We start from the raw sequence: 9606 nt of genomic DNA, 5'->3' as shown, positions 1-9606 counted from the left end.
TTTGAACATTCACAAAGCCAAAGTCCATTTCAAAATTCTTCTTCCATAATCTAAAGTTGCTACAGCTTTCCCATAAGTATTTTAGATTACACTGCCTGTCATAAATTGTGGTTTGTGACAGCACTGTGAAAATGCAGGATGTGGCATTTGGTATAAAGTTCAACCTCTTATTTCAGAAGTTTTATAGCTTTATCGCTGCTGTGAGTATGAAAAAAAATGCAAATGATACCTATATTTTTTAAATGAAGCAGTGGTGGTAAGATTTCATGACAGTGGTAAGGCAGTCAAGGATTCAGGTGATGGCTTCAATTTTTGTTTCCCTTAGAATATACAATAGTGTGTTTGTATAAAATTGGCATGATCACTTGCAACTACAATGAAGCAGAAATTTGTCCCACGTCAGGATTAACAAAACCAAAACTAATTGTGGAAATAAAAATAATTGTGCAAAATCGCCTGTTATCCATTGTTCATATAGGTTGAAGATTCTAACTTATGTCTGTCCAGAAATGTTGTAACTTTCTTAATATAGTTCCAGAAATATTATATTTAACTTGTCAATAAAAATTAAATAGTCAATACTACACCATTCCCATATTTTCAATTTAGATACCATTTTTCCCCATGACATTGGAGATGGGATTGCCTGAAAAAGCACCAATTCCAAACCCAGACTTGAGCAAGCTACCTAAGCAAGTTTGTTTTCTGAAAACTGAAAATTGTAGCTGCTCAATTTCTGCTTCATTGTAGTTGCAAGTGATCATGCCAATTTTATACAAACACACTATTGTATATTCTAAGGGCAACACAACTGGTAAACAAGTCCTCTAATGCTCTTGCTCGGTTATGATAAAGTGTAGCTATAGGTAACTGTATAACTTTGAGCATTCCTCAGAAAAATAGTTTTGACCTACTATATTGCTTCAGGAAAAATAGTGAACCAAAGGGGCCTTCCATCCACATTTCTATTAGAAATTGTATACTGTCAAAAGAGCAGGGGAAAAAAAGTTGCTCACATTTGCAAATACAATATTTTGTTTAAAGTTTTTAGCAATTCCCTAATCTAGTTACCATCAAAATTTGTATTAGCCAAATAGCTGATGTCACAGGAGCTAAAGCACCATCCGAAACATTGCTAAAATAGTTTAAACAAAGAATCAATAAAGTCTATATGGAATGTCATATAGCAAGATACCTTTATATTCACTTGTATTATGCTGGAACAGTCTAATGATTGGTCATATTCAATCCAAGGTGTTTTAACTAGTAGAACAAAGAGCTTTAGTGGCATGCAGAAGTAGATGAGATGTGGGCATATTTGTGAAGGGATTCTGATGAGTTTGAATGAAAGCTTTTTATTCAAAAATGAAAATGCAAAGAGGAAAAACATTTCTCAAAATAGATTCTTTCAAGAGAAAAAATAATACATCAGTGGGATCAAAAATGTCATTACACAAGACTGTACAAACATATGCAAACTAATTAGGATGCAGCCAGAATGTCACCTTGTGATGGAGAGCCCATTCTTGCAAGAACCAGGGAGGAAGAGTTAGTTGAGGCAATTGTCTTACTCATATCATCTTCCACCGAAATGATCATAAAACCATAAAAGTCTAAAAATCATTAGTGGAACCACCACAATCAAATTTTCCATTTGAAGCTTAGAAGGAAAGTCCTGAGGATATTCCGGGGTAGAATTTCAAATAGCAAAATATTTGCTATTGTCCTGGCTAAAGCAAAGGTTCACCTCAAAGCTTTCTCCAGAAAGGTTGACATTGTGCAACGATTTATTTATTTATTTATTTTGGCTACAGGACCAGTGTGGGAAGTAAACCATAAAGAGAAGATTTTGCAAATAATTGGGGACTTTTAAAAGTTTTTTTGCTCCTGGTTAGATAACAATTTTCCATTGAAACTAAGATGTACTGTAAGGATTCCTAAGCTCTAAATCTCCTTTCCAACACTTCAAATTCTTGGTCCTCCTCAAGTATTGCAGAAAAATAATTACCCCCATTAAAGAAAAAAGTATTGATACAATAAATCAGTGAAGGGTTGGATTGAATTTTTGGAAGCATCTCTTTCAAGCCATTCTGTATGGTATAGTGTCACTTTCATGAGTTTGGGAAATCCTAGTGCATTATGAGTTTCTCCTTTGGAGGCAAATCTATTTTAAGGGGGTAGGAAGGAAGGGGAATATAATGATTCGAGCAACATAAGGCTTTTCCACTAGGTCCTGTAGAGCTTGGGGGACAAAAACTTTTATACAAGGATGGTAAAGAATAGACTACTGTATTTCATGCCAATTTGCGCCATTCTTGTGCTCAGATAACAAGACCTGAAAACATTTCACTGAGTGGTGGGATTCAAAAAAAATTTACTACTGATTTTGTGGGCATGTTTGGTGGGCGTGGCATGGCTTGGTGGGCATGGCAGGGCAAGGATACTGTAAAATCTCCATTCCCTCCCCACTCCAGGGGAAGGATACTGCACAATCCACATTTCCTCCCAATTAACTGCGACCTGGAAGGCAAAGAATGGATGGGGTCGGAGCCAGTCAGAGATGGTATTTACCAGTTGTCCGAAATACTCAAAATTTCCTCTACCAGTTCTCCAGAACTGGTCAGAACCTGCTGAATGCCGTCTCTGATTTTACTGGATTCTGTGTACCTGAAGAGTGGAGGATTATATTCTGGGGAGACAGGGATGCTCCCCCTCTCCTTCAGGGACTTTCTGTGTCCTGCAGGGAGATTACATTTGAGGAAGCAGTAGTTTGCAGGCCTTTTGAATCTTTCTTTGGTAACTAAAGATTTTCCTGGTTTTTTTTTTCTTTTTCAAAGGTCTGAACTGTCCTAAAAAACTGTTGCCAGAGGTGAAGAGAGAAGACTTAGCAAGCTGTTGGCTCCTATTCAGAATTTATGTTGATGGGGTCCTTGGCCATCTGCCCCCATCTTGAACATCTTTTTCTCTGTGTGTTTATCAACTGAGTCCTTCAACAAAAGTGGGTTGGGGGGAACAAACAGTCTAAGAATTCCAAGATAGTTTGCCAAGAAAATGAAGAAGCAGCTGCAAATGACATTTATCTTATCAGCATGTCATTCCCCGATGGAAGGCTCATTAAAATGAAGGCAAAAGTCTACATAATATTTGTTATTAGTTGGCACCAAAGATGGGGAGGGTACAGAATAAGGACATAAATCTAACTTTTGTACATTCGACTTGCTAGCACTTTCATACAAGCTGGGAAAACAATCCCAGGATTTCTCGTTTCTAAAGTAACAACAGGCATAAATGATTAAAGCCAAGAATTGCTTTGCCAGATTTGGGGATGAGGATGGGATGAGGGGGGAATAACTATATAGGCAGTAGCCACTGCCAATAATTATTATGATATTAACTTTGATAGCATATTGAATATGTGTCAGCACTATTGTGTGTTGATGAAAAGAGGCATTCTGCATTACCCCAAATGAAATAGTATTTGGATTCACATCTTGCACTGATCACATGGTTTGCTAACCATGCTTAATTGAATATACCATAATGGCTAGCTTCAAACAATGCGCAAACTTCGATTTGCACACCACAATGGCAAAAATAACAAACCAAATTCAAATCAAACCTATTATAGTTTAACATCATGGGTATACCCAATCCCGGAGCATCCACAAGTAATTCAGTCAACATGGTGGCTGCAACCACCCAGTTAAGAAGTTCAGGCATTGGAAGAGTTTTTAAAAACTGAATCAGTCAACCCAGGGGACAGAGAAAACACATCCAAACATATATATCTCACAAATTCCAGGTGGTCTTTAAAAAGCAGGGGGGAGAGAAAATGTGGCCATTTGATCTTGTTTTCTCTTTGTTCTGCTTAGGAGATGCCAGGAAAGGAAGGAAGGAAGCCCCAGTCTATAGAAATTCAGATTAGATTTCAGAGAATTATGCAGCAAGGTATATGGGAAAAACTAGCTGCTGTATGCAATATTCTTTTACGGATGGAGATCTGAGCTGTGTAACTCAACTACACAGGTGAAAGCTGTGTAACTTTCTACCCCATTTATGTGTTTACAAAGAACCTCACTTGACCTAAATATCATTTATTTTGCTTCTTATCTCGACCTCCAACTTGTTTTGTACTTTCACCTTCCTTTACAGTAGTTATTTCACCTTGATATTCACAGTGAATTCTTTTAACACATTATGAACCAATGACGTTTATTCTGTGGAAAGGGAACAACCCCGTAGCACACATCCTCCAATCAGGTCAACCTTCTGAAGAAAGATAACTAACTTGCCTCTTCTTGAGTAAAGTATTATTATGTCAGCTCTTCCGGGAGTTGTGGAAAGGTTACAGCCATTTGTGGGTGGAGCATTTAGAAACTCCTTATGGAAATCAATGAGTGCTATTCCACCATATCTCAGTAAATTTACACATCTGCAACCTCTTCCACTATGGCAGTTAATCAGGACAATTCTGAAGTCTTAGGGGAATGCAGTAGGAACCATGTAGAAGTTCCATAGAGAACCAAATCTGTGAACTAACTAAGAAATTGGATGTAAAGCTTGGTAACCCAAATTTGAATATCTTTTCAGGTTCTTCAGTGTGTTTCTTTTAAATTTACAGTAGCCTGGAGTTTGATCCTCATGGGCTCAAGGTTGACTCAGCCTTCCATCTTCCGAGGTCAGTAAAATGAAGACCCATATTGTTAGGGGCTCTATGCTGACACAGTAAACCATTTAGAGAGTGTGTTATAAAGCACTATGGGGCAGTCTATAAGTCTAAGTGCTATTGCTATTGCTATATGCTGCTCACCTCCCCTATAAAGTGATTCTAAGATGTTGAATAAATAAATCAGTTTAAATCAGTTTAACCTAAGCAGAACATCATAATGCAATGTTTCCAACTTTAACAAGGTGGGGATTTCAAATCTATAATAGTGCTTTTAGAGTCATAGTTTGTATTTGGCTTATGGTGGAAAATAACATGTATATTTATATCTTTTCTAAACAATAGAAGCAATAGGAGGAAAAGAATTAAATTCCTTCCATTCACTGTTGTATGTTGAACTTCAAAAAGATGTTACAACTCAGAGCAATATAATGAGAATCTTCCTCTGCCAGTTAATCAAAGAAATTATTTAATTTTATTTTTTAGCTACCCTGTAGGATAGATTAGACTGAGAGAGAACCTAGTCCAACCTGTGATTTCCCTCATTAAAGTCTTATATAATTAGCTTCCACATTGCACCTCTTAATTACATTTGCATTCTGCTAATATTGTGCTGCAATATATAGACACTCCTTGTTGTAGGAATCCCATGTGCAATTTCAATTACATTTTCAAAGCTATGATAAGATTTCAAGGACCTCATACCAAAGGAAATTTCCCCTCCACAAATAAGCATTCTGCATTTTTTACCCTTTGGAGAAGAAAATAATATAATCTGAATGCTGGATTAGGTTCTATTAGATTTATTTCTGTTTGAATGAGAGTAGATTGGAGATCGACTCATGATGACTTTTTAATCATTCTTTTCTTTACAAATTAAACCTAAATAGAGGAAATGGAGCTTAAATAGGATTTAGGAATAGCTCCAGAGAAAACATTGAGAGGAATGATAGATGGAACATGGGATGTCTTTTTTGTTTTGTTTTGTTTCTTCTCATCCCTGAAGTGGAAATTTAGTTAGGAAAGGATGAGGATGAGGGGAGAATGGGAGCCATTTTTTCAGTATCACCATCCTCATTGATTTAATGTATCTTTGGGCTCCTGCATTCTCCCCGTCCCTTTTCTTTTATGATTCTCTTTTCATCTTTACTTTTAACAAATCTTGAAACAAAGCAATGACCAATTATAGCATAACTAATCAGATACAACATTGATTGCATAAACAAGGATCTGTCGTGGTTGTATATGAATCAAGAAAAGAGACAGAAGCTCTTTAGTCTAAGGCTGCCTAGAACTCCTTCATATAATTCCAAACTATGCCTGAATAAATCTATTACACTCTACTTTCATGTAATGCCTTTCTGCGGTTCTAATATGTAAGACTATTCTTTTTAAAACATAAAGACATGCTAGAGAAAAAAAGGGGAACAGATGCTTATTGGAATTTAATTATTGGAAAGGTTTTTTTTAATCCTTTGAGGAAAATCATTCTTCTAAAGAGATTATTTGCACTGTGAGAAAATTTGCCCTTTGATAGTTCTCAGAAGAGTAAAACAACAAGGGAGCAAATATTTAAATTCCTTCTTCATACTTGCTGAATCTCAACATTATTTTATGGTTTTGGTTTTGGTTTTAACTGCAAATAGTGCATTTAATTTAGGCCTGTCTGTTTCTTTCACACCTTTACTTTGGAACCATTTGTGGTTAAAAGTGTAAGAAACTCACCTTTCATTCTTTTGAATAAGAAGGAGAGAAAAGACATTGCTTATATTTTCATATAAGATATACTGTAGTTCCACTTGAATATTCTTTTTTTCAAATTGGTGGGGGGAAGTAGCAATCAAGATCTTCAAATGCCTGTTTTTCTTACTATTTATGGTGATTCTCTTCCTTTGTATTGGATTATCTCAGTGTTTTTCAAACTTGGCAAATTAAGATCTGTTAGAATTGTTAAAGTTGCTAAATTAGAAAAAAAAAACCTGGATTATCTGGAGCACATGGAAAATTTCATCATCGCCAGCAGACGTAGTATTCAGCAGATTCTGACTAGGTCTGGAGAACTGGTAGCAGAAATTTGGAGTAGTTCGGAGTAGTTCGGAGAACCAGTAAAAAACCACCTCTAACTGGAGTAGGGAGGAAATGGGGATTTTATAGTATCCTTCCCCTGCCACGCCCATCAAGTCACATCCACCAAGCCATGCCACCCCCACTAAACCACCCCCATAGAACCGGTAGTAAAAAAATTTGAATCCCACCACTAATCCCCAGTGAAAAAGAAACCTGAAAATATAAATGTAAAAAATACCACCCTGGACATTTTTGGTTTATTTTTTCTTTTATTTTTACCATTTATAAATAGCTTTTCCCAGAAATGCTCAAATTAAGTGATATACAACAACTGTATCATTTGAAAAGTTTGTTTTTAAAAAAAAATAGAATTAAGAGCAATAACATTCACAGCAACAAAAACATTGCAACCAATATATTAGCATATAATCACAGCTCTTATTGTATGCAAAAGCCTGACAAGATGAAGAGAGGCACCATATAGAAGTATACAATACTACCAGATTTGACTGGATTGCATGTGTTGTGTGAAGATTTTATATGTTCCCAGATATGAAACAGAAGACATTTAATAAGACTGTTCCTGCTTCAAAATGGATTCACAAGAACTGCTCTGGATTCCATGGGATTTTAAATTCTGCACTTCTCAAATAATCTGCTAAAGAGGTCGGCTATTAAAATGCACTGCTATTTTAAGAGTTTACTTAATGTTCAAACTGAATCATGTTTGAAGGGTACACAGCTTTAGTTTCTGGCACTGAGAGAATATCTCCTCTCAACAAAAAAAATCACCTTCACTTCTTCATTCTTGACACCTAAGAAGTGTAATTTTTCAGCATTGTATGTGATTGTGCTGAAAGATGCTATGTTTGATGTAGCAAATATGAAATAGGGCAATAGGATGCACAGCTATTCAAATATTAGTTCGACTGAGTTCAATGGACTTGATTCTCAGATAACTGCAGTTTTAAAAATGCACTGTACCTACAGAAAAGCAATAAAGAAGAAATAGGCAATCTGAGGCCCCCACCTTCTTTTTGTGACCCACCAATCCCCTTTACACCACAGCTCTCCAAAACTAGTCATGCCATTTTGAGGCAGAAAAAAACTCCAAAACTGTTACTCTTTCCCTCAAACAAATTTAACAACTCTTTTTCGAAAATAGAAATCTATCTCTGCAGCCTCAAGGGGAAATAAAGGAAATCATGACCTCTTCTAATTTTCACAATTGAGCCACTTATTTCAGTGGCTGGGGAATTCTGGGAGTTGAAGTCAAATATCTTTAAATTGCAATGGTTGAGGAACAGTGTCATGAACATTAGAGCAACCTGCAGGTGTTAAAAGATTGCCCACATCTGTAGCACAACTCGCTCTATAAAATATCACAGGCAATATAAAGCTAGCTAGCAATAACTAATACAGCACTGTTATGGACCACTGTATATGGAAGTTCACTTATTTTCATCCTTGGCAAATGCTGTTGTTTACCAATCAGCTATATTTGGAGTTATAGTTTTTCCAAAATTGGTGCTCCCGAGATGCGGCTGGAAATTATGAAAATAGGAACCCAACAACTTGAAAATGACTACAGAATTCCTGGAGTTGCACTCCTAAAGGACTGAAGTAGACCAGAAAGGGATCAAGCAATTATCACTGACCTGAAAAGAATGAAACTGAAGTCCAAAACCTTCCAACAGTGGATTGCAGCCAGATTCAGATTCAGTAGATCTGAATCTACTCTTCCCTTCATTTCCCAGAAAAGATTAGATTCCCCAAATCCACATAATAAATACCCTGAAGGCAATGAAGAGTTTGCCGTACAATAAAACCCAAATGCTGTTTTGGTCAAGACAAGCATCCTGGATTTGGAAATAGTAGATGATCTACTATTTATTCCTCTTCCCCCAAGTTAGCTCTGTTAGATATCAAGCTGACAGGTTTATTGGGAGATAGTTGCTGTTTATAGATTAATTGAGATAAGGTTCAACCATATGTTTGTTTTCCTCATGTTATGAATTATTTTGGGTTTTGCCCCCTTTTTATTCCTTTCCTGTTTGTCCTTTCATCCCTTTTTATTGTTCATGCATCATGTTTTTGTTTCTATCTTTTGATATATTATTGTCTTAGTACATTCTAAAAAAAGAAGCTACATTTAGAATAATGTCATTTCAGGAAGAAAGCCTGCAGCTGACAGTTTCAATTCCTTATTAAAACTGTTCTCTTTCTAAAAACCAGTCATTAATAAGGGCAACAAGGTCCAAAAGAAGTTTCCTCCATTTGAAAGAACAACACCCCGTGGTTGTTGTAATGAGTAATGAGTTCTTACACTCTTGGAAGTTAAAGGACTTCATCAAAAGTTAGTGCTGCTACCCCATGCTCTGAAAACATGCTCCAGAGTCTCCTTCTTGACAATTTGTTTATCTGGAAATTAGACCAACCTATGTATTTATAGTCAGGAAGAACATTCTAATCTGGGGGATATAATTAAAAAAGGATAATGAATTACTTTGCACTCATGGTGATCTATCTTGTCCTTTTAAAGGCAAAATGTGAGAAACTGCCCCATAGAAAATTAAAGGTTTTGCCAATAAATTTTGGCAGTCCAAACTGAAGATTTTTATGAAACTCCAGCAAGGGGGCTGGGAGTCTCTTATCTCCTCCACCCCCACCCCCAATGTTGCAAACTCTACTTGCTAGTGACACATATTTCATTTGAGGAAGGGATTCCTTGTTCTGCAGCAAGATTGTCTGATGGCATAAATTTTATTGCTCTTTAACTAGAAACTTTTTAACACTCAAAAGAAGCTAGAAAAAAAGTGGGCTTGTTTTTAATAATAAATCGGGTCGGACTCTAGAATGGACAAATTCAGTCT

Source organism: Thamnophis sirtalis, unplaced genomic scaffold, assembly GCF_051295495.1.
Source record: "Thamnophis sirtalis isolate CommonGarterSnake01/CBP01778 unplaced genomic scaffold, rThaSir2_p1.2 scaffold_4, whole genome shotgun sequence".
In the NCBI taxonomy this organism is placed as follows: Eukaryota; Metazoa; Chordata; class Lepidosauria; order Squamata; family Natricidae; genus Thamnophis; species Thamnophis sirtalis.
This window is presented reverse-complemented; position numbering follows the sequence as displayed.